Source organism: Triturus cristatus, chromosome 12, assembly GCF_964204655.1.
Source record: "Triturus cristatus chromosome 12, aTriCri1.1, whole genome shotgun sequence".
NCBI lineage: Eukaryota > Metazoa > Chordata > Amphibia > Caudata > Salamandridae > Triturus > Triturus cristatus.
Window position 1 is genome coordinate 23,825,711 of NC_140595.1, and position 24,976 is coordinate 23,850,686.

Consider the following 24,976-nt stretch of genomic DNA (forward strand, 5'->3'; position numbering starts at 1 on the left):
AGGCGTCAGGCTGGATCCGGAAGGAATATGCTACTTACCAGTATGCATCTGTTCTTGGCATGTAGAGCTGCAGAGTCACACACTGAGGATAAGATCGCCATCTGGTGTTGGGCTCGGATGATTGCAGGTTGTTGTTGTCTTCGGAAGAAGCCTTTGGTCACGAGGTTGGTGACTCCTCCCCTGGACAACAGTGCGCATGGGCATCCACTCCATCGGCAGATTGTTTTTCGCCATGATGGGAAAAGATGGAGTATATAGAAAAGAAAGAAAGGATGTCCATGTGTAATGTCTAAGTAAGACGGATGCTGGAACAGATACAGGTCCCGGGGAGGCGGGCGGGCGTGTGTGACTCTGCAGCTCTACATGCCAAGAACAGATGCATACTGGTAAGTAGCATATTCCGTTCGAGGCATATGAGCTGCAGATCACACACTGAGGATAGATTATACAGCAGTGCTCCCCTTAGCGGTGGTCGCCTGTATCCGTTGCAGCAGCTTGAAATAAAGTTTTTAGGACAGCCTGGCCCACGGAGGCCTGTTGTTTGGCCTGCACGTCAACACAATAGTGTTTAGTGAAGGTATGCGTGGTAGACCATGTGGCTGCCTTGCAAATGTCTTCTAACGGAATATTGCCTAAGAAGGCCATAGAAGCCCCTATTTTACGCGTGGAGTGCGCCCTAGGGGGAACTGTAAGTGTACGTTTAGCCTTGAGGTAGCATATTTGGATGCATTTAACTATCCACCGGGCTATTCCTGATTTGGAGATGGGGTTGCCTTTGTGTGGTGGCGCGAAAGCAACAAAGAGTTGTTTTGTCTTTCGGAAAGGTTTTGTCCTGTCGATGTAATAAAGCAAGGCTCTTTTGACATCTAAGGTATGTAGGGCCCTTTCAGCTACCGAGTCTGGATTTGGGAAAAAGACCGGTAGTTCTACTGATTGGTTAAGGTGGAAAGGGGAAATCACTTTTGGAAGAAATTTAGGGTTTGTCCTAAGAACCACTTTGTTACGGTGTAGTTGTAAGAAAGGTTCTTCAAGTGTAAGGGCTTGTATTTCACTTACTCTGCGCAGGGAAGTGATTGCGATAAGGAAGGCTACCTTCCATGTTAGGAATTGCAATTCACATTTGTGCATAGGTTCAAATGGGGGGCCCATGAGTCTTGTTAGAACCACATTGAGATTCCACACTGGGGCAGGTGGCAATCTTGGGGGAAGAATCCTTTTGAGACCTTCCATAAACGCTTTGATGGCTGGTACCTTAAAAAGGGACAGGTGTTGCCTATTTTGCAAGTAGGCTGCCAAGGCTGCTAGGTGTAAACGTATAGAGGAATACGCTAGATTGCATCTTTGCAAGTGTAGTAGATAGCAAATGATGTTTTGGATGGAAGCATCCAATGGATGTATGTCATTATTAGCGCAGTAGATGGCAAATCGTTTCCATTTTGCGGCATAACACGCTCTAGTAGTAGGGCGTCTGGCTTCTTTTATGATATTCATACAGTCTGGAGGGAGATTGGGTGTCTGATTTCTCCATGGTTCTGGGTTAACAGATCCGGGGAGAGGCGTAGCTTTTGATGTGGAACTAAAGATAGTTCCAGAAGTGTGGTGAACCACGGTTGACGTGCCCAAGTGGGAGCCACTAGTATTAGTGTTAGTGACTGTTGTTTCAGTTTGCGTACCACAAATGGAACTAGTGGGAGAGGCGGAAAGGCGTACGCAAATCTGCCTGACCAGTTCATCCATAGGGCATTGCCCTTCGACTGTGGGTGTGGAAACCTGGCGGCGAAGGTTGGGCATTTTGTGTTTTCGGGAGTGGCGAACAGGTCTATGTCTGGTTGTCCCCACTTTTGGAAGAAGGGGAGTAGAACCTTGGGGTGTAGTTCCCATTCGTGGATCTGTTGTGTGTGGCGACTTAGGAGGTCGGCCACTTGATTGTGGATCCCTGGGAGATGTTCTGCTAACAGGTAGATGTTTTGGGGAATTGCCCATCTCCAGATTTGCTGTGCCAGTTGGGACAGTTGGAGAGAGTGTGTCCCTCCCTGTTTCTGTATATAATACATTGTCGTCATGTTGTCTGTGCGTATGAGGACAGTTTTGTTTTTTAGGTGACTTTGAAAGGATTTTAGTGCTAGGAACACTGCTAAGAGTTCCAGGTGGTTGATGTGGAGCAGTTTTTGTTGACTGGTCCATCTGCCCTGAGTGGTATGGTGAAGGAGGTGGGCTCCCCACCCCGTGAGAGATGCGTCTGTAGTTAGCACAACTTGTGGAAGAGGCTCTAAGAACGGTCTCCCTTTGGACAGGTTGATGGTGTTCCACCATTTCAGTGAGCGAAGTGAGCGACTGTCCACCAACACCAGATCGGTAAGTTGTCCGTGAGCTTGGTTCCACTGTTGTGCTAAGCATTCCTGTAAGGGACGCATTTGAAGTCGTGCATGTGGGACTATGGAGATGCATGACGCCATCATGCCTAGGAGCTGCATGAATACTCTTGCTGGAAGAGATGGATGAGTTTGAAATTGAGAGATGAGATTTTGTATACTGGCTATCCTGGCTGTGCTGGGATAGGCAATGGCTTTGGATGTATCTATGGTTGCTCCTAGATACTGATGTAAGTGGGAAGGTTGTAGGTGGGATTTGGGGTAGTTGATAGTGAATCCCAAATCGTGGAGAGTTTGAATCGTGCGATGAGTGTGGAGAACGCATTTTTGGTATGTATTGGCTTTTATGAGCCAATCGTCCAGATAGGGGAAGACATGGATCTGTTGTCTTCTGAGATGCGCTGCCACGACTGCTAGGCACTTGGTGAACACTCTGGGTGCTGTTGTTACTCCGAATGGGAGAACAGTAAATTGATAGTGTTGCCCATCTACCACAAATCGTAGATATTTTCTGTGAGCGGGATGCATAGGGATGTGAAAGTATGCGTCCTTGAGGTCCAATGTGGCGAGGAAGTCTCCCTGTTGTAAAAGTGGGAGGACTTGTTGGAGAGTGGTCATGTGAAAATGATCCGAATGTATATACTGGTTTAGTAGTCTGAGATCCAGTATGGGCCTTAGTGTTTTGTCCTTTTTGGGAATGAGGAAGTATAGAGAATATACCCCTTTTCCCTGATGTTGAAGGGGGACTGGTTCTATCGCATGTTTTTGTAACAGGGATTGAACTTCTTGTTTGAGGAGAGAGAGATGATGCGAGGACATTGGACGTTGTTTGGGCGGTATGTTTGGGGGGGATTGTATGAGTTCGAGGCAGTAGCCAGACTGGATAATTTGTCTTACCCACCTGTCTGTGGTGATGGAAGTCCAGACAGGCAGGAATTGTTGGAGTCGCCCCCCGACCGGAGTGGAATGGTCTGGGGGGAGTGGTGGCAAGTCACTGTTTGGTGGCTGGTGAGGTGCGGGTGTTGTTGTTGTTGCCCCGTCCTCGACCTTTGTTATTGTTTCCCCTATAACCTCACCGGAAGTAACCTCTGTTAGGGGATGTTTGTCCAGAATTTTTAAAGGTGGACGTGGTCTCAGTTGATGTGTTTTTGGAGCCTCCTCTATAAAAGGAGCGACGAAAGGAACCCCGGTTTTGATGAGACTGCAGTGCTCCCATAGACTTGGCAGTTTCATTATCCTTTTTCATTTTTTCTAATGCAGTATCCACTGCAGGGCCAAATAACTGCTCTTGGTTGAAAGGTTGAGCTAGAATTGCGGTTTGAACCTCCGGTTTAAAACCGGAAATACGGAGCCAGGCATGTCGTCTGAGTAAGACGCCAGTATTGACCGCTCTAGAAGCAGTGTCTGCTGCATCTAAGGCGCATTTAATGGAGGCATTAGATATTAATTTGCCTTCTTGGATGAGGTCAGAGGCCTGGGACTTAAAAGGTTCAGGCAGATGCTGCATAAGGTCCTCAAGTTGGTCATAATGCGCTCTATCATACCTGGCTAACAGGGCCTGGGTATTCGCAATACGCCAATGGTTAGCCGCCTGCGCGGCGACCCGTTTGCCCGAGGCTTCTAAAAGCTTAGACTCCTTGTCTGGGGGAGGCGTTTCTCCAGTTGTCTGTGAGTTAGCGCGCTTCCTGGCATTTGATACGACTAGGGAGTCTAAAGGGAGCTGGGCCTTAATGTATGCAGGGTCTTGCGGGGCTGGTCGGTACTTTTTTTCGATGCGTGGGTTGAGAACCCTAGCTCGAACAGGGTCCTTAAAGACTTCAGTAGCATGCTTTATAACCCCTTTGATCATGGGCAGTATGTGAACAGTCTTTTGTGACTGCTCAAAGGTATCAAGGAGAAAGTCCTCTTCAATGGCGTCTGTGTGCATTGTAACGCCGTGGAATGTTGCTGCCCTATTTATAAGTTGGCCGTACCCTAGGTGGTCATCAGGAGGGGAGGGCTTGGAAGGGTAGGTAGTGGGGTCAGGCATGTCAGGTATAGGATAAGACCAGTCATCCATGGGTGCTGGGTCTGGGAACGTAAAAGGGTCGTTTGGGTCAACAGGATCATCAAATAAATCAGGGTCCGCCCCTCCCCCTAAGTCATCATTATCATCCTGTGGAGGAGGTGAATGATAGGGAGATGGTAAAGGTAAAGGTAAAGGAGAATCAGGAGGAGGAGGGGGGGACGGGTTAGGAGGTAAAACAGGAGAGGAAGGACGAAGTGGTGAAGTAGCACAGTCCTTTTTCCGTATGGGAGCTGGAGGAGGTGTAGTGTCCAGCTTCCGCTTTTTATATGGGATGGCAGTCACATGTCCCGTTTTAGGATTGATGTAGATCCGCTTCTGAGTAGGATCTGGTCGAAAAAGATCATCTGGCTCCGAAGGTGGTGTCTGTGACATCCGCTTCGGGTCTTTATGAGCTTGTTTCGGCGGGGACGCAGTTTTCGGCGCCGATGATTTTTTCGGGTCCGACTGAGTTTTCGGCGCCGACTGAGTTTTCGGTGCCGACTGAGTTTTCGGTGCCGACTGAGTTTTCGGTGCCGACTGAGTTTTCGGTGCCGACTGAGTTTTCGGTGCCGACTGAGTTTTCGGTGCCGACTGAGTTTTCGGTGCCGACTGAGTTTTCGGTGCCGACTGAGTTTTCGGTGCCGACTGAGTTTTCGGTGCCGACTGAGTTTTCGGTGCCGACTGAGTTTTCGGTGCCGACTGAGTTTTCGGTGCCGACTGAGTTTTCGGTGCCGACTGAGTTTTCGGTGCCGACTGAGTTTTCGGTGCCGACTGAGTTTTCGGTGCCGACTGAGTTTTCGGTGCCGACTGAGTTTTCGGTGCCGACTGAGTTTTCGGTGCCGACTGAGTTTTCGGTGCCGACTGAGTTTTCGGTGCCGACTGAGTTTTCGGTGCCGACTGAGTTTTCGGTGCCGACTGAGTTTTCGGTGCCGACTGAGTTTTCGGTGCCGACTGAGTTTTCGGTGCCGACTGAGTTTTCGGTGCCGACTGAGTTTTCGGTGCCGACTGAGTTTTCGGTGCCGACTGAGTTTTCGGTGCCGACTGAGTTTTCGGTGCCGACTGAGTTTTCGGTGCCGACTGAGTTTTCGGTGCCGACTGAGTTTTCGGTGCCGACTGAGTTTTCGGTGCCGACTGAGTTTTCGGTGCCGACTGAGGTTTCGGTGCCGGCTGAGGTTTCGGTGCCGGCTGAGTTTTCGGTGCCGGCTGAGTTTTCGGTGCCGGCTGAGTTTTCGGTGCCGACTGAGTTTTCGGTGCCGATGGACTTTCAGGCATCGATGTTGAAGAACGTTTCGGTGCCGGTGGAGACTTCGGTGCCGAGGAACGTTTCTGTGCCGAAGGAGATTTCGGTCTTGGAGCCTGTTTCGGTGCCGACAATGGGTGTTTGGGTGCCGAGGGTGTTAAAGGCACAATTAGGTGAGGTTTGCTCGAGCCCGAGCCACCCACAGGCTTAGATGTCTTCGGAGCCGGGCCCGAGGGCGGGGCTTCTGAAGAGGATTTCCGGTCGCGACTGGGCCCAACTGGCGGAGTCTTGACCAATGCTTTTTTGGCTGGGGCAGGGGCAGGGGGGGTGGTACTCACACGCTGCCCTGGAGTGATGAGGTCATCGGAATCGTCGGCTTCGGACACGATCTCGAGATCTTCGGTGTCGTCTTCGGGAACATCTTGAGCAAAGATGTCCTCCGGTTCTGGAGCTGGTTTGGCCATAATATGGCGTCGAGCTCTTCGGTCCCGGAGGGTCTTCTTCGAACGGAAAGCGGAACAAGCTGGACAGGTGGACTCGTTGTGTTCCGGCGACAGGCAGAGGTTGCAAACCTCGTGGTGGTCACTGTGGGGGAACTTAGCTCCACACTGGGGGCATTTTTTGAAGGGTGTCCTGTCCATCAGCCGCTTCCGGAACCGGTCCGAGTTGATGTCGACGTCGATGAAATGAAGATTAAAGAGTTAAATTGATTGCTGGAAGTTTTCTGCTGGAGCGGAAAAAAGTTCATCCGAACCCAATGGCGGAAAAAAACAATCTGCCGATGGAGTGGATGCCCATGCGCACTGTTGTCCAGGGGAGGAGTCACCAACCTCGTGACCAAAGGCTTCTTCCGAAGACAACAACAACCTGCAATCATCCGAGCCCAACACCAGATGGCGATCTTATCCTCAGTGTGTGATCTGCAGCTCATATGCCTCGAACAGATTTTTCGTCAGCAATACCCTTGCGCGTCGCTAGGTGTCACCTGCGGCTCTGCGTCCGTCGTCGGCATCGTGATCGCCGGGATGACGTCTGAGTACTTAGACGCCGCCCTCGCGCTCTGACGTCAGTTCTTTTTTCCGCGCCAGTAAGCTCCGATCCGGGAAGAGCATACCCTATTAGTCACTTTTTGACTAAACCTTTTTGTACTCTGTTGGTTCTATTCTCGTCGACATCGACTCTGGTGCCGGTAGGGATGTCTGGCTTCAAGGCTTGTGACTCTTGTAACCGAATGAGGTCGGTCACGGACCACCACCGCCGGTGCCTCTATTGCCTTGGGGCCGACCACGATGCCGAGTCGTGCCTCGACTGCCGGGCCTGGACTTCGAAAGCTAGGTGGGAGCGGTCCCGCAAGCTACTCTAGTTCCGGCAGTCGGCTCCGCGCCATTTAAGGTCCCAGTCGAGGAGGAGGTCGAGGGACCGGTCGCGGAGCCGCAGCCACCACCGCTCGTCGGGGTCCAAGTAATCAAGATCCAGTAAGTCGAAGCACAGCAAGAAGTCGAAGAAGCGACATCGCTCTTCTGGCTCCCCTCGCCGGTCGCACGACTCTGCTGAGGGTTCGGGTGGCACCACCAGCGCGGCTCCGTCAGAGCCGCAGGGGTCCCGTCCATCCTCATACCCTCCGGTCCCTGGGACTGACGTGACTCCGGCGGAGGTCAGTGCCTTCCTCATGGCCATGAGGAACCTGGCTCCGCCATAGACGCCTGCCGGCTCGCCTTCAGGCCCGGCAGGCTCGACTGGGAGGCCTAGTGAGCCGGCGGCTCTGGCCCCCGACGCAGTCGTCGACTCTGGTCCCGACGCCGCAGGTCCCCGAGGTGCCACCCCCGGCGCCGCCCTCGGACGACACCGTTCCCCGGATTAGTCCCGGACCGGGCCCGGCATCGGAGCAGCGCCGTCCGACGCCGCACCCGACGGGTGGCAATTTCTCTTCCGCCCGGCTCCGATCATTCCACCTGTATACCAGGAATCGGATGACGGTGACGACTGGGAGGGGTCTGAGGACCCTCTGGCCCCGTAGGGCCAGTTATCTCAGGACTGGGCAGACGAACTGGGGGATGCCAGTGGTCTTGACACCTCCCCTGACACTGGCTTCATCTCTCCTCCGGCCGTGGCATTCGGAGGAAGGTGCTGCATTTTCTGTGGTGCTGCGCAAGGCAGCCGAAGCCCTTGGGCTGGAGCTGCCTGCTGTGGCCGTGAGGACGAACCTCCTCACCTAAGTGCTTCAACCGTCAGCAAGCTCCTTGGAGCCTCTGCTGCAGTTCATTGAAGCACTCATTGACGTTCTGAAGGGCACCTGGTCCAAACCCTCCACAGTTCCTCCTGTGGACCGGAACGTGGCCTGGCGCCACCACCCTGCACCGGGCAACCCCAATTTTCTGTCCCTACACCCTACACCCCACGCCCGAGACCCTGGTTATCCAGGCCTCTACCTCCCAGACCTCATTCCCGTCTGCTCCCCCGTATCGGGAATCCAAAATTCTAGAACAGTTTGAGAAGAAACTGTCCTCCTCCCTTAGTTTGGGGTTGCGGTCTATCAACACCGCGTGCCTTTTGGACCGTTACTCCCACTCCCTGTGGGATACAGTGGAGGACGTGCTGCCCCAGTGTCCAGAGGAGGCCCGGGCACGGCTCACCCAGGCTCTTGCCGAGGGGAGGGATGCGGCACGGCATGCAATCCGATGTGGACTGGACACAACGAACTCGCTGGGCAGGGCAATGTCGACCACGGTGGCGCTTCGTCACCACGCCTGGCTACGGTCCACGAGTTTTTCCGGGGAACCAGAGCACCCTCGTGGCAGTCGCCTTTTTGGCGACAAAGCGGATAGTGCGCTGGAGCGCTTTAAGGACTCCAGGGCTACAGCCAAGTCCTTGGGCCTTTCGGCCCCGCGCCCGCAAACTTCCGCTTTTCGCCCCTTTCGTGGCCAAGGAAGGGGCGCCCCCTAACGTCCGCCTAGCCACAGGCCGCAGAATTCATCTCCACGCGGACGTGGATTCCGCCGAGGTGGTACAGGGGGACAATGTGCCGGTCCATCCACATCTACCCCAGCGGCATCCGCCTCAAAGCCCTCCTAGTCCGAGCTTTCAGGCCCATTCCATGCCAGTGGAAGGCAGAGTTCGCCATCACCTGCTCCACTGGTGTACCATCACATCGGACAGGTGGGTGCTGCAAATCATCCAAAGGGGCTACTCCCTCCCCTTCGAGGCGACCCCTCCAGCCATGCCACCAGAGTGCCACCGAATTTCGGGGGATCACTTGCAACTTCTGCAGGAGGAAGTTACGGCCCTCTAAACAATTCTCTTTACCATGTGGAGTTCCACAGGGCTCTGCCCTGAGCCCCACACTTTTTAATCTATATGTTGCACCACTTACCTCAATAATAAAAAAAAAGCAGGTTTCGTCTTGGCTTCTTATGCTGACGATACACAGATTGTGGTGTCTTTAACAAATGAAGAAAAACACCCGGGTGAAGCCTTTAAGAACCGCATGAAGAATGTGAGCGATTGGATGGATGTCAACTGTCTAAAGTTGAATGCAACTAAGACAGAGGTCATCATCTTTGGTAATAAACCCTCTCTCTGGACACCTGATTGGTGGCCACCTGTACTTGGAGTGCTTCCAGCACCCGTAGTTAAAACTAAGGATTTGGGTATTATCATCGATAAAGAACTTAAATTCAAGGCCCAAATTAACAAAATCACAGTCATTTCTTTCTGTGCCATTAGATTAACAAAATAAAGCACTTTATACCAGAGCATCTCTTAAAAACAGTAACCTTGGCCCTGGTCCTTTCCCGTCTAGACTATTGCAATAGCCTTTACCTTACCACCAACTCAGGCCTGCTTAACAGGCTCCAGATTGTACAAAATGGGGCAGCACGCCTCATCTTGAACATTCCTAAAAATTTCTCCGCCAAAGAAGCCATAAAAAAATACATTGGCTCCCAGTCAGGCAGAGATGTCAGTTTAAAGTCTTATGCCTGGCTTTTAAATCACTGCACAATCTCTGACCAAAACAGTTTAGAAATAAACTAAATTGGTATGTTCCTAACAGAACCCTGCGGTCCGGAACAGCTAGGAACGTGACTATCACCCCTTTCAAAAAGGCTACTTGGGGAGGCAAGAGCATCTCTAGATCAGCAGCTAGGTTGTGGAATACATTACCCATCACCTTAAAGTCAGCTCCTTCCTTGATCCATTTTAGGAAAGGCCTGAAAACATGGCTATTTACACAAACCGCCTAAACTTCTAACTCCGATTACGGCTTTCTTCATGTTTCTGTATGTTTCCAGATCATGCACAGCGCCAAGACGCCTTCGGGTATATGCTGCGCTCTATAAATTTAATTTCAATTCAATTTCAATTCAACTCTTGGCCAAGGGGACCATCGAGCGCGTTCCTGGTCCAGAAGTAGGTCGTAGTTGTTATTCCCACTACTTTCTGGTTCCCAAGAAGGGCAAAGGCCCTATCTTGGACCTCAGGAGCGTCAACACCTTACTCCGGAAGGAGAAGTTCAAGATGCTCACCTTAGCTCAGGTTCTGGCTGCCCTAGACCCTGGAGACTAGATGGTAGCGTTGTTGGACTTGCAGGACGCTTATTTCCACATCCGTCCTGCCGGCCCACCGGCGTTACCTGCGGTTCACGGTGGGCCAAGAGCATTTTCAGTTTACCGTGCTCCCCTTCGGCCTCACCAGTGCCCCTCGGGTGTTCACGAAAGTGATGGCGGTGGTCGCAGCTCATCTGCGCAGATTGGGGGTTTCAGTCTTCCCCTATCTCGACTACTGGTTGTTTAAGGCGGGCTCGCCCCAGCAAGTCGTCTCCCACCTCCAGACTACGGCCGACCTCCTGCATTTGCTGGGGTTCTCCATCACTGTGCCGAAGTCGCATCCGAGTCCCTCCCAGAACCTCCTCTTCATCGGAGCGGTTCTGGACTCGGCGCAGTTCCAGGCCTATCCTCCGGAACAGCGGGTCCGGGATATTCAGGCTCTGATTCCCATCTTTCGGCCTCTATCCCGGGTTTCGGTCAGGTTGGTTATGCGGCTTCTGGGTCCGATGGCCTCCTGCATCCTGTTGGTGCATCACGCCAGATGGCGAATGCGGGCTCTGCAGTGGGACCTGAAGTTTGTAGGCCCAGCATCAGGGCAACCTGTCCAACCACGTCCCTATCTCGGAGGGCACTGCGAGACAGTTGCATTGGTGGCTCAAGGACCGCGATTGGGTCAGTGGCAGATCCCTACCCCAACCGGAGCATGTAGTGGTGACGGTTGCATCCCTCCTGGGATGGGGGGGGCCACATGGGAGAGGCGGAGATCAGAGGCCTCTGGTCTCCGGCGGTGTCCCGGCTCCATATCAACCTTCTGGAGCGGAGGGCGATCCGACTTGCACTGAAGGCATTCCTTCCCTCTGTCCGGGGAAGAGTAGTGCAGGTGTTCACGGACACCACCACCGCCATGTGGTATTGCAACAAACAGGGCGGGGTGGGGTCGTGGGCCCTTTGTCAGGAGGCTCTGCGCCTCTGGACATGGCTGGAGCATCCAGGCATCACCCTGGTGGTTCAACATCTGGCGGGCTCTCGGAACGCCAGAACAGACGAACTCAGCCTCTGGTGCATGATGGATCACGAATGGCGTCTAAACTCGGATGTGGCGCAAGGCCTCTTTCGGCAGTGGGGAGAGCCTTGGTTAGATCTATTCGCCACTGAAGAGAACGTGCAATGTCAGCAGTTCTGCGCGTTGGAGTTTTCAAGGCGGCACTCGCTCGGGGACGCCTTTCGTCGCGAGTGGATTTGCGGTCTGTTGTATGCCTTTCCGCCTATACCACTTCTGCCCAGAGTGCTGAAGAAGATCAGGTGTGACCGGGCCCAAGTCATCTTGGTGGCTCCGGATTGGGCACGAAGATACTGGTATCCAGAGCTACTCAGTCTGTCGATGGATCCCCCGATACGACTGCCTCTTCAGGAGGACATTCTGTCGCAGCAGCGGGGGACGGTCCTCCACCCGAACCTGTCCAGCCTACACCTCCATGCGTGGAGATTGAGCGGCGGCAGTTGATGCCATTTGACTTGCCTCCTGAAGTCTGTAATGTTATTCTGGCAGCCAGGCGTCCCTCCACAAAGACGGTATATGCCTGCAGGTGGAACAAATTAGTGGCATGGTGCACAGCAAAGGCTGTTGATCTTCTTTCTGAGGTTCTCCTCTTTCTACTTTCCTTGGCCCAGCAGGGCTCTGCTCTGGGCACCCTTAAAGGACATCTTTCAGCTATTTCTGCTTTCTTACGGCTTCCTAATCAGCCTTCTCTTTTCAAATCCCCTGTTTCTCGATTCTTTAAGGGCATTACTCACATGTTTCCTCCTGTCCCTTTCGTAATGCCTCAGTGGGATTTGAATCTTGTAGTGACCTTTCTGATGTGCGCTCCCCTTGAGCCACTTCATAATTGTCCCCTTCGTCTTCTCACTCTTAAGACTGCTTTCCTGGTTGCCATCACCTCTGCTAGACGGGTGAGTGAGCTCCAGGCTCTCTCTTCTAAGCCTCCCTTCCTTTCTGTCCATCCAGACAAAGTTGTTCGCAGGTCTCGTCCTTCCTTTCTCCCTAAGGTGGTAACTACCTTTCACATCGGACAGTCTGTTACTCTGCCCACCTTCTTTCCGCCTCCGCATCCCTCAAAAGAGGAAGAGAGGCTCCACCGTCTGGACCCAAAGCGGGCGCTGTCTTTCTATCTGGACCGCACCAAACAGTTCAGGGGGGGACGAGCAACTCTTTGTTGGCTACGTGGGCGCTAAGAAGGGGCGGGCAGTGTACAAACGAACCATCTCTCGGAGGGTCGTTTTGTGTATCAAGGCCTGTTACTCCTTAGCTAAAAAGGAACCTCCTGTAGGGCTGAGGGCCCATTCCACTTGGGCCACAGCGGCGACCACTGCCCTGGGCCGGGGATTCTCCTTGCAGAACATCTGTCAGGCAGCAACATGGGCCTCGCTGCACACGTTTGCCAAACACTATTGCCTGGACGGCTTCTTTGGCCGTTCTGTTCTCCAGGACTTTCTGGTGTGATCTTGGTTCGCAGACCCACCACCGGGGTTGGTATTGCTGGGGTATCTATTCTAAGGTGAGGAATCTAACGTGTTTCTTTCAGATGAACAAGTTACTTACCTTCGGTAACGATATATCTGTAAGAAACATTAGTTAGATCCCTCATCGCCCCACCCATCCTCCCCGTTCTGAGAACCGATATCTAGGGTTGAGGTCATCCCTTTCCGGGCCCTAGCATTTTTTGGCACCAGTGTCGGTCTCTAGCATGGCTCTACGTTCCTGGCGCGGAAAGCTATATACAAGAACTGACGTCAGCACGCGAGAAAGCGTCTAAGTACTCCGACGACGTCATCCCGGCGATCACGACGCCGGAGTCACAGACGACGCTTAGCAACGCGCAAGGGTATTGCTGACGAAAAATCTTTGCGGATCCAGCCGGATGCCTGGGGATATTCTGAGGTGAGGAATCTAACTAACTAATGTTTCTTACAGATATATTGTTGCCGAAGGTAAGTAACTTGTTCTTTACCTGCAGATGAGAGATTTGAATTTTGGCACACTAGTTCAGTAGCTAAACCACTGAGACAAGTAAATCTGAAAGTGGCAGTTTCCTTTCACAGTAAAAGACCTTATCTAATCTGTCTGTTCTAAACTGTAAGCATTTGTTGTGCACCTACACAAATGGCTACTGGAATTAAACATGCCAGTAATATTTCGACATTGTTATTTTAGCACACATTAATAGGGTCTGGGCAAAAGTTTCACCTCATTGGTGCCAAATCCACACTGGACCACAATAATAGAAGTACCTTTTGACTCATGAGATTGAATCAGCATTTGCTATTGAAATCAGCAAACACTAAATCAGACGAAGTTTGAGGCAAGTGAAGTAAACGTTTAATTCTCTGGAATCAGAGCAGCCTTAGAATCACATAATTCCAGGGGCCATACCTATATTTCTCATGTTAAACTCTCGGACCAGGCAGCATAGTTCAGTTTAATAATCAATCTATAATATATTACAGGTAAATTGTTAGCACCCTATTCCCATCTTAGTAACACAGTTCACGTTGTTGACCGGCCAACTTAGGTATAGGTCTTGAATAAAGATTAGGGAATATCGTTATACCTTAATATCATATCCATAATATTGAGGACCTTGGACTATGCAATGCACAGAGTACCTTCTAACAATTTATAAACAACATAACCTAACATGCATTTGTAAAGCACACGTTCACCAGTAGGTATCTTGGTGCTGAATAACAAATGTTTGTTACTCAATGGTACTCATTTTACCCATCTCAGATGGATGAAATGCTGGGTGGACCTGCACGGATTTGAACTTGTGACCATGAGGATTGATTAATCCTTCTTGTCCCTTTATCTGTATGTTTTCATTTCTTTGATCTTTTCCATTTTACCCCCTCTTCCTCCAGCCTCATCTTCCTGGCGGAGGTGGGTGGGTTCGCTAGTGAATCCAGAAAGATCTTCAAGCTGCAAAATTACACCGACAGGTAAGAAACTATTCGTTTTGCAGCGTGAATCTTTCTGGATTCACTATGCTGTGCATAGACTTTGTAGCGGTTTTCCTAATTCTGTGGCGGCTGGGTGGTAGATGAGCGTTGGTCGTTGAAAATGTGCTGAAGCACCTTCTGTCCAACCTGTGCTTCCTTGTTCATCTGAATGTCCACGCAGTAGTGTTTCGTGAACGTGTGCACAGATGCCCAAGTTGCCGCGAGGCATATGTCCTGGATGGGCGTGTTCGCCAGGAAGGCCACGGTGGCCCCTTTCTTCCTTGTGGAGTAAGCCTGCGGCCCCTCCGCTAGCTCCTGTCCAGCCTGTTTGTGGCAGAATTGAATAGTGAGGGCAATCCACCTTGCGATGGTGCCCTTAGTCACTGGTCTACCCATGAAGCTAGTAGCAAAGGACACAAACAGCTGTTTCGACTTCCTGAGTTCCTTGGTTCTCTCAATGTAGTGCATCACCGCTCTTCTGGCATCGAGGGTGTGCAGTGCCTTTTCTGCGTTTGTAGTTGGGTTTTGGAAGAAACTTGGTATCTGGATAGCCTGATTTATGTGGAACGCCGACACTACCTTGGGCATGAAGTGTGGGTCCGTTCTCAGGACTATTCTATCTTTGTGAATCTGAATGTAGGGTTCCTGCAGCGTTAGTGCTTGAAGCTCGCTCACCCTGCGTAGTGAGGTTATGGCCACCAGAAAGGCTGTTTTCATAGTCAACATCTGCAGTGTGGCCTTGTGAATGGGTTCAAACGGTGCCTTCATGAGCTCCGTCAGGACCACATTCAGATTCCATGCCGGCGGCGGCAACCTTTTCGGGGGGGCCATCCTTATGGCTCCTTCCATGAATCTCCTCACCACCTGCGAGCTGAAGAAACTTCCACCTTTTTCACCTCTGGTGTAGGCCACGATGGCCGCTAGGTGTACCCTTAGTGAGCTCGAGCAGAGGTTACTCTTTAGAAGGTGTGTGAGGTACCTCAGTACTGTTGAGTCTCTTGTCATTCTGTTTTGCAGGCCCTTTTTCCGGCACCACCCAGTGAACCTCTTCCATTTTGCGCTGTAGCATTTTCGTGTAGTTGGTTTCCTCGCCTCCCGTAGCACTCGCATCGTGCTCGGCGGCAATCTTAGGTGTGCGAACTCTAGGTCTTCAGGAGCCATGCCGCCAGGTTGAGGGTCTCTGGCTCTGGGTGCAGGACCTCTCCGTTTTGCATTGAGAGCAGGTCCTTCCTCCTCTCGAACCTGTATGGGTCGCCTTGTGCCATTTCTTGAATTTGTGAGAACCATGTCTGCCTCGCCCACTGCGGAGCCACCAGGATCAGGGTCATGTTGCTGGTTCTGCACTTGTCGAGCACTCTGTGCAACAGGGGTATCGGTGGAAAGGCGTAGGCAAATGTCCTCGACCAGCTTATCCATAGGGCATTTCCCTTGGATTGCTGATCTGGTTGCCTGGACGCGAAGCTTTGGCATTTTGCATTGTGGCGTGTTGCAAAAAGGTCTATTGTGGGAGTCCCCCATCTCCGGAAGAGTTTCTCCGTTTCCTGGCCATTGAGCTCCCACTCGTGTGATGCTGAGGTCTGCCTGCTTAGCCAGTCTGCCTCCACATTATCCTTCCCCGGTAGGTGAATTGCCAGTAGATCTATCCTGAGAGGTATGGCCCATCTCCAAATCTCCTGAGCTAGGGATGTGAGCGGGAACGACTGTGTCCCCCCTTGTTTGTTGATGTAGAACATCGCCGTGGAGTTGTCTGTTTGGACCAACACCCTCTTGTTGAACAGGTGCCTCTGGAATGCCTTCAGGGCTAGCAGGATTGTTTTCAACTCGAGGTAGTTGATATGGCGGACCGCATCTGCTGGGGCCCATAGACCCCTCACTCTGAGGTTGTCCATGTGCGCTCCCCATCCCTTCTGCGATGCGTCCGTGGTAATGGTCACTGTTGGGATTGGTGGTGTCAGGCTTCTCCCTGCTGTTATGTTGTCTCTGTTCCACCAAGTTATCTCCTCCTGCACTGCGTGCGTAACAACCACTAGATCCTCCCAGCTTCCGTTTGCTTGTGACCATTGTTGTTGTAGCCATTCCTGGGATGGTCTCATGTGCAGGCGTACATTCGGCACCAGCTGGATACAGGACGCCATCATCCCCATCATCTTGCTCACAGCCCTCACTGTCAGAGCTCGCCCCTTCTGGTAGAGCTTCGCCTCCTTCAGTAGAGCCTCTGTCCTCCTCTCGCTGGGCACTACTGTACTGTTGCGGGAGTTGATCTTTGCCCCCAGGAAAATCTTCACCTGCTCCGGTTCCATCGATGATTTTCCCCAGTGGATCGAGAATCCCAGATTTGTGAGGGTGTCTGTTACGCGTTTTGCGTGCCTCTCGCACTTTCCGCGTGAGTTTGCCTTGACCAGCCAGTCGTCCAAGTAGGGGTAGACATGTATTCCCTGCCTTCGTAGGTGCGCCGCTACCGCCGACAGGCATTTTGTAAAGACCCTTGGTGCTGATTTTAATCCGAAGGCCAGGGTCGTGAACTGGTAGTGTTCTTGTTCGATGTTGAATCTTAGAAGGCCCTTGTGCCTTCTGTTTATTGGGATGTGAAGATAGGCATCCTTGAGGTCCACGGTGACCATGAAGTCCCCTTCTCTTATCTGTGGCAGAACCTCCTGCAGTGAAGTCATTTTGAACCTTTGCGTTCTGATGAACTTGTTTAGGTAACGGAGGTCTAGTATGGGTCTGAGGTCTCCGTCTACCTTCGGAACCACGAAGTAGTTTGAGTAGACCCCTTTGTTGCGTTCTCTGAACGGCACTGTCTCTATGGCTCCCTTTTGCAGGAGTTTCCGCGTTTCTTCTCTGAGTATTGCCAGTTCTTGGGCCGATCTCAGTCTTCCCCTTGGTTTCCTGTTTGGAGGTCTTTTCTCCAAATCTACGCAGTACCCGTACTGCACAACGTTCCGTATCCACTTGTCTGTGGTTATACGCCGCCACTCCTGAAGGTAGAACCTCAGTCTTCCGCCTACTGGTGTCGTATGCTCGTAGGCTCTTGAATCTTCTCTTCCCCCTGATGACACTTTTTTGCGCCTCACCCTTGGGGTCCTGACGAGGGTAGGCGTCCTCTTGCGTGCTGAGTCACTTCGTCGAGGGCTGTTCGCCCCCTCTCCTCCTTTGGCCACGTCCGTTCCCTCTCCCGCGAAAGGACTGGCCCCGAGGTTGATATTGCCAGTTTTGCTTCTGCTGACCTTGTCCGTGACCTTCACCCTGCTGACTTTGTTGGAACGCCTGGTGCGACGTCCCCTGCTGGCTTCCTCCCCTACCGTAGGGTCTTCGAGGGATTTCCTCGCCTCATTCCCCTCAGCTGTAGGGCCCCCATGGACCTCGCCGTCTCGTTTTCTTTTTTCAGCTGGGTGAGCTTGTCGTCCACTGTTGCTCCGAACAGTGTCTCTCCATTGAAGGGGGTGCCAAGGATGTTGTTCTGCACTTCCGGTTTGAATCCCGAGATTCTTAGCCATGCATGCCTCCTCTCTGTGACCCCTATGGCCATGAGTCTTGCTGAAGTCTCTGCCCCATCCAACGCCGTCTTTATACAGGAGTTGGCGATGTTTTTGCCTTCATCTATCAGGTGAGAGGCTCTCTGCCGGTATTCTTCGGGGAGGTGCTTTACTAACTCCCCCATCTCATCCCAGTGCTGGTATTGGTGTCTATTGAGGAGTGCATTTGAATTCGCCATGCGCCAGTGCATTGCGGCGTTCCTCTCGACCTTTCTTCCTGTGAGGTCAATCCTCCTGCTCTCCTTATCCGGGGGTGGGCCCGAAGTTGCTGGTACGTTGGCCCCTCTCCTGGCCGTGGAGGCTATGATGGAGTCCGCGGTCACGCTACCCTTGATGTAAGGGGGGTCCAGGGAGGAGTGCTTATATTTCTTCTCTGTCCTGGGCGTGATCGACCGGCAGGTCGCAGGTTCCTTGAAGGCTTCTCTCCCCTGATTCATCACGCTTTGTAGCATGGGGAGGAACTGGCTCCTTGTCTGGATGGGGAGCAGTGTCTCGACGAGAAAATCGGCTTTCGGTTTCTCCTCGTCGAGTTTGACGCCGAAGGCCATTGCTGCGCTCCTGACCACCATATTGTAGACCCCGATGTCGTCGGGTGGCGAAGGCCTCGAAGGGTACGTGTCCACGGGCTCCTCCGGGTTTTCGGTGTCGAGATCGTGCCATTCGACGTCGTTGCTGGTAGATGCCGCCGATTCGTAGAACGACCGTTGGTCTTCTTCCTCGGCTTTTCCCTCATAATAGGGCTCTTCTTCCTCTTAGAGTTCCCTTGTCAGCCCTTCGGCGTCGAACTCGTCTTCGACCTCCTCGACGTCCGCTGATGGAACCGTTGGAATCTTGAATTCCTTCATTCTGGCGTCGAACTCCTTTCTTTGAAGGATGTTCTCCATTTCGGCCTCGAGCCGCCTCTTCTTTTTCTCCATCTCGGAGATGCTTTCGGCGTCGACCGCGGGTCTTTTCGATGAAACTTGCGTCGACGTCGAACGTTCTTTCTGCGTCGATCGGCCCGTTTCATGGGATGCTTTCGACGACCCTTGCCTTTCGGCGTCTTTCGGCACCAGGGAGTCCTTATCTAAGGATCCGCTCGGCCTCTTGTCCGTGGTTCCCCCTTTGGACGTCGAAGTTTTCGGCGCCGGGGCTCCCTTCGTGGACTTTGACTCAGATTTTCTCGAGTCACCCTCGTGTTGTCGAGGTACTTTCTGTTTTGCGCTCGACGATTCTCTTACCTCGTCTTCTTTTTTCTTGTCGGTCTCTACGACCGTGAAGTTTTCGTCTGTCTCGGCGACGTTGTCCTCGTCGTCCGAGGAGAGGCCCAGAGCGTAGAGCGTCGGGGGCTTCCCCTTGCCATCCATGCTGGCGTTGGCCCTTCTCTGCCGCTCTCTCACCCTGAGTGTCTTCGGCGCGAAGGCTGAGCAGGCGTTGCAGTCGATACTCTGGTGATCGACCGGTAGGCAGAGGTTGCAGACCGGATGCTGGTCTCTCTGCGCGAACTTGTGGTGGCAGTTTGGGCAGAACTTGAATGGCGTCTTGTCCATTGCGCTCAGGGTCTCTGAGCGTGCATTCTCCAAGGCCGTCGAAGAAAAAGTGCGCTGGTCCTCCTTTCTTCGCGCTCCTGATGAAATCTTTTCCTTTCCTGATATCTTCTAGTGTTTCTATCGACGAAACTCGCTTTTCTTCCTTCTTCCTTCGAGTGTAATTCTGGAGCTTCCCGATGACGATCCAGACCCAACGGCGGAAAAAAGAATCTGAAGATGGCGCCCCAAAGGTGGGACTTCCGCAGGAAGCACGACGACGTCACGGGAGGTGCACCAAATGGTGTACGTCGACGCCCACCTGGGCTACGAAAAAAAACCCAAAAAAAAACAAAGAAAAGACTACGAATCCGGACCCAACCACAAGATCACGGAATAATGCAGCATAGTGAATCCAGAAAGATTCACGCTGCAAAAGGACTTGTACCGGCGAACCGACACATTTTTCCTCTGCAGCACTTGACAAGCGAAGGTGATCAGCTTGCGTTGACGCTCCTCCGACGGACGAGCGGTGCATAGTGTCGTGTCCAGAATAGCTCCAAGGAACCTTTGGGACCTGGAAGGTATCAGCACCGACTTGGATCTGTTGAGCTGAAGACCCAAGTGGGCGAACAATTGAATGCAAGTTGACACGGCTTGAGAAGTTGCCTTGAGCGACGGAGCCTTGACGAGCCAGTCGTCCAAGTATGGGAACACTTCTAGGGATTGCTTTCTGAGAAAAGCAGCGACTGGTGCCAGCATCTTCATGAATATCCGAGGTGCAGACCGAAGGCCAAACGGAAGCACCTTGAACTGGAATTGGCTCTTGCCTACTGTGAAGCGTAGTTATTGCCTGTGAGCTGGGTGGATTGGAACGTGGAAGTACGCATCCTCTAAATCCAGGGACGCCAAAAAATCGCCCGGATTCAGTAGACGGCGAATATCCTGGAGAGTGACCATCCTGAAGGAGAGCTTGATGAGATAGGTGTTAAGCTCCCTTAGGTCTAGTATAGGACGCCACGTATCTTCCGTCTTCCGAACCAGGAAGAACCTGGAATAGAAACCCTTGCCCCTCTGCGAAAGAGGTACTGGTTCTATCGCCCCCTTGATGAATAGTTGGTGGGCTTCGAGATGTAACAGTCGGAGATGTTTTGAGGGACGGGCGTCCGGAGCTCTCGCTGGAGGAAGATCTTGGAATTCCAACGTATGGCCACTCTGAACAATATTCAAAACCCACCGGTCCGATGTTATAAGGACCCACCTGTCCAGACAATAGGAGATCCTGCCCCCCACCGGTGTTCTTGGTAGGGGAGGAACAGTAGTCAGAGCCAGAAGGCCGCTATTGCCTCTTGGCATTGTCTCTTCCCTGACGATTCTGACGTCCTCTCTGGGACTGACGAGAGAAAGACGCCGATTGACCTTGGCGTTGTTTTGAGTACTGATTCTTATAGGACTGTCCTGACTGTGTGGAATACTGACGTTGGTTTCCTCTATAAGTAGAGAACCCTCGTCCACGTGCTCCTCTGAATGGAACCTTGCGATAATTTAAGGATCCTAAGGACTTTGCTGTGTCCGTGTCCTTCTTTATGCTTTGCAGAGCCTCATCGACATGCTTACCAAAAAGCATTTCTCCGTCAAAAGGAAGGTCCAAGATCTTATTTTGGACCTCCTGACGGAACCAGGTTTCTTTTAACCAGCCTTGACGGCGCAAGACCGCTGACCCTGCCAAAGCCCTGAAAGCAGTAGAGGCTATGTCCATAGCACAGTCAATGACTTCAGAAGAACATCTCTCTCCTTCCATGAGAACCTGCCTGGCCTCCTCCTGACTCGAATCTGGCAGTAGATCCATAAACGGCTCCATGTCGCACCACATCTGGCGGTCGTACCTGCCTAGAATGGCTAATGAATTTGCCGCTCGAACCAACAAACTGGCCATGGTGGAAAATCTCTTCCCTACATTGTCCAGCCGCCTGCCCTCCTTATCCGGAGGTGTAGTCAAAGGTGTTGACGGATTCTTGGACTTGCTTTGTGCGGCCTGAGGTATTACAGAGTCAGGCTTTGGTTGTCCTAGAAGACATGCAGGACTGCCCTCAGGGGCCTTGTATTTCTTCTCCAGCCGGGGAAGAACTGGGATGACCGTAGCTGGGTTCTGCATAGTCTTAATTCCCTCATCCCACACATGCTCAATGATGGGAATTGATCTGACCGACTTTTTATACTGCGCCTTAAAGTCATACAGAAAACAGTCCGACTGTTCCACTGTAAGAGGCAGACGAAACCTCTTGGATGCACGCTCCATAAGATTATGGAACCCCCCAATATCTGCCGGAGGCGACACGCTCGTCTCCCGCCCTGCAGCATCTGGATCTTGCATTCCAGAGTCATCAGGATCCACATCCGGATCCCCTGGATCAGTTAGTGGGACCACGTGCCCCTCATCGTCATCATCCGTATCCACATCCTGTGTATCCTCATTGGTAGGTTCCGGATACGAAGTCTGAGGAACCACTACTGGTACCACCATTGGTGAGGTACGGGGTATGTTTTTAGGAAGAGGTGGCAAGTCCACTGCCGGCCCTCGCGGAACCACTGATGTAGATGGGTGCACTGGTGGGACGTCAGGGTGTGATGGAAAACGAGCTCTGTAGTCCTGCAACATCATGCGCAAGTCCGTAACCAGAGCAACTGGTAAAGCTATCATGTCCTGCCTCAAAGTGCGAGGATGTACTTCTTGTTGAACATATTGTTGCTCCTCCTGCTCCTCTTGACCATAATACTCCTCAGTATCAGTCTCTTGCTGCTTTACGTGCAGATCTGAGGGACTGTAGGCATCCCCATACTGCTCACCCTCATCCTCGTCCTCCGACTCATCTAGAAGCATAGATGGTGGTAAAGGCGTAACCCGCCTAGGTGAAGTCATGTCCGGTGTAATTTTCAACCTCTGTATTAAAAATCCAGAATTTTTCGCCGTCGACGGAGTCGTCGTCGAAGGAATCCCAAGCGTCGACGAAATAGACGATGAAATCGTCTACGGCACGGTAGTCTTCGTCGACGGAGTGTGAATCGTCGTCGACAATGAGGTCGTCGACGATGCCTGAATAGTCGTCGACGGTAGGATCGTCAACGGAGCCTTCTTCTTCGTCGACGGCAAGCTCGTCGACGGAGCTTTCTTCATAGTCGACGGGACAACCGTCGACGGTCTCATCGACGACGACGCCGTCATCGTGGTCGTGGTCTTCGTCGGCGACACCGCCGTCGAAGACGAGAATGAAGCTGTCGTAGACGATGAAGCAGACATCGTCGACGGTCCCGTCGACGACACCAAGGAAACCGTCTTTACTATGGAAATCGTCGTCGACGTACCTGCTTTAGTCAACGTCGACGGACGCTGTTTCTTCACCGGAGCCATCTGTGGAGTTCCTGCAGAGTGTTTCTTCGCAGGCTTTTCCTTTTGGGACGGAGGAGAAGATATGGAAACCTCCATTTTGTCCCTAGAGGCTGTGTCCACACCAGCAGCCTGTCCCTGCCTCTCCTTTTCACTTCCGTGAGGAGATTTCATGGGACCAGCCTCCTCAGACCTTTCAGAGATCCCGTGAGGGGCTTTGACAGGGGGTTCCGCAGAGATGGAGGGAGATGACCTACCCCTCTTCTTTGATCTCCTGGATGAGGTGCCAGAAATCGAATCCTCCTCATCTGAAGAGAGAACCTCCTTCCTGGTCTTCAGCTTTTGCAGCCATGTTAGCAACCGACCTTCTCTGTCCCGCAAAGTCTTGGTAGATAAGGTCCGACAAATCTTGCAGTCTGTGGCCTTGTGTTCCGGGTATAAGCAGTAAATACAACTCTCATGCTTATCCTCAATGAAAAGTCTCTTCTTTCCACAAGAAGCACAGGGTCTGAATAAGGCTTTCTTTTCCTTTTCTGACATAATGTCACTATAGATGGTAAAATGTAGATTTCTAAGAGAAAATTTGTGAAAAACTGAGCAGAGCTCAGTGGAGACTCCCTAGCACAACGTGCGGTAGAAAAATCTGAGGTTCTGAGCTCTCTCAGGAAGGTTCCAAAGGGTGAGGCTGTGCTGATTAATCCTGGCAAAAGTTTGGGCTCTTTTACACAAAGAGGGTGATATACTACAAAATGAGATGAGGCCTAAGCCTATTTTCTCTTTTGTTTCTATGGTTATGATATATTTTTTGTTTACCGAGGCTCCCATTCTGACGACGGGGAATGATACAAAGCATGAGAATCTATGAAAGTTCCAATACTGGAGTAAGTTGCACTGCCAGGGCCACTCGGGCGGCTGGTGCATGGTGCTTTTGAGCCTTCGGGCGCTCAATGGATTGCAATGGAAAAGCTCAAGGACGAACAAAGGCTGCAAGTTCGGGGACGAAGATTCTTCAGGTGTGACCACCACTTTGAGAGGTAAGTTGGATATTTGGAGGATGGATAGGTACCCAGGAGTCAGGCACAGGGGGCCGCAGGGCGCCACGGTGCCTTTTGGTGTCGGGAAATCTTACCCTCTGTTGATCGCGGGGGGGGGGGGGGTTCATTGTGTCTGAGGCTGCGGGCATCGTCAGGAGCATTGAGGTGGGTCTATGGGTGCCGGATTCGGGGTCACAGTCCCCGGGGGGACGTCCTCAGGGTCTTTGTCCACTTCAGCACAGGCCAGGCTTGGCGGGTGCAGAGTTCGCGTTTTGGGGCTGATGCCAGGGGTTAGATACTTGTGCTCGGGGGAGTCCCAGATGCTCAGAGTCACCAATTGGCCAGGTCCTCCGGGGTTTGTGAGGTCGCTGGCCACAGAAGGTGCTGGGATTTAGCAGGAGCAGGTTCGAGGGTCGAGAGGCCGGTAAGGCTGGGGCCAAAGCAATTTGTCTTCCTCTTCTTAGCAGCTGCATGGCAGGTCTTCTTTCTTCTTGATTTTCTTTGCTGTTTTGGAATCTGGAATCCAAGGAAGGAAGGTTCAGGGTGCCCCTAAATACTAAATTTAGGGGCGTTACAGGTAGGTAAAGGGCAGGGACCACTGGGTCCCTGTCCTGTGGTGGGTACACCCACTATCCTGCCACTCTGCTGTGGGAGGAGGGCAGTTGCCTAGTCCCGATTGGGTAGGGCTCCCCATCTTCAAGATGGCAAGGGCCCGGAGATGTGCTTCACCTCGCCTCCCCCACCTGAGGGGTGGGGTTGGCAGAGGCTGGCACACCCCCTGTCCTTACTTGCGGTTTCCGGCCAGTCTTTCTGCCAGAGAGGCGGGTTTAGAACCGGCAGGGGCCAGTTGCTGGGTACAGCAAGTGGCCTGGAGAAGCTCACAAAGACGGCATGCCTTTGAAGTTTCCCATGCCCATCCTGGGGGAGGAGACCTAGCACCTTGCCCAGGATGTGCATTGTTGCAGGCCCAGGAGAGCGGATGGCTCTCTACCCAGGGGTCCAGCAACAGGTCTGCTGTGTGGCAGCCTAGGCAGCTCCTCAGACTAGACGTGGATTGTAGGTTAGGTTCAGGGGTCATCTCTAAGATGCCCTCTGTCGTGCATTGTACATTAAATCCCACACTGGCATCAGTGCGGGTTTAATGTGCTTAGACGTTTGATACCAAACGTGTTGACGACCTCCCAGCACCATATACTCTTAAATGGCAGCACTGCACTTACAGTGCTCAGGAATGGACCTGGGTACTGTAGGTGCACAGGGCTCATGCTCCTGTGTCCACACCACTGTCTTAGGGCACCCAGCTAGAGGGGTGGCTGA

The 24,976-nt window shown here is 52.3% G+C and overlaps 1 protein-coding gene and 1 pseudogene across 9 annotated transcripts in view; both read right to left on the minus strand.

The window, feature by feature from the left end:
- LOC146772255 (importin-5 pseudogene) overlaps positions 1–22,121 on the minus strand; it is a 28,549-nt pseudogene extending 6,428 nt beyond the window's left edge.
- GATAD2A (GATA zinc finger domain containing 2A) overlaps positions 1–24,976 on the minus strand; it is a 398,521-nt gene that overhangs the window by 185,007 nt on the left and 188,538 nt on the right. The gene's annotated exons all lie outside the window — the stretch shown is intronic.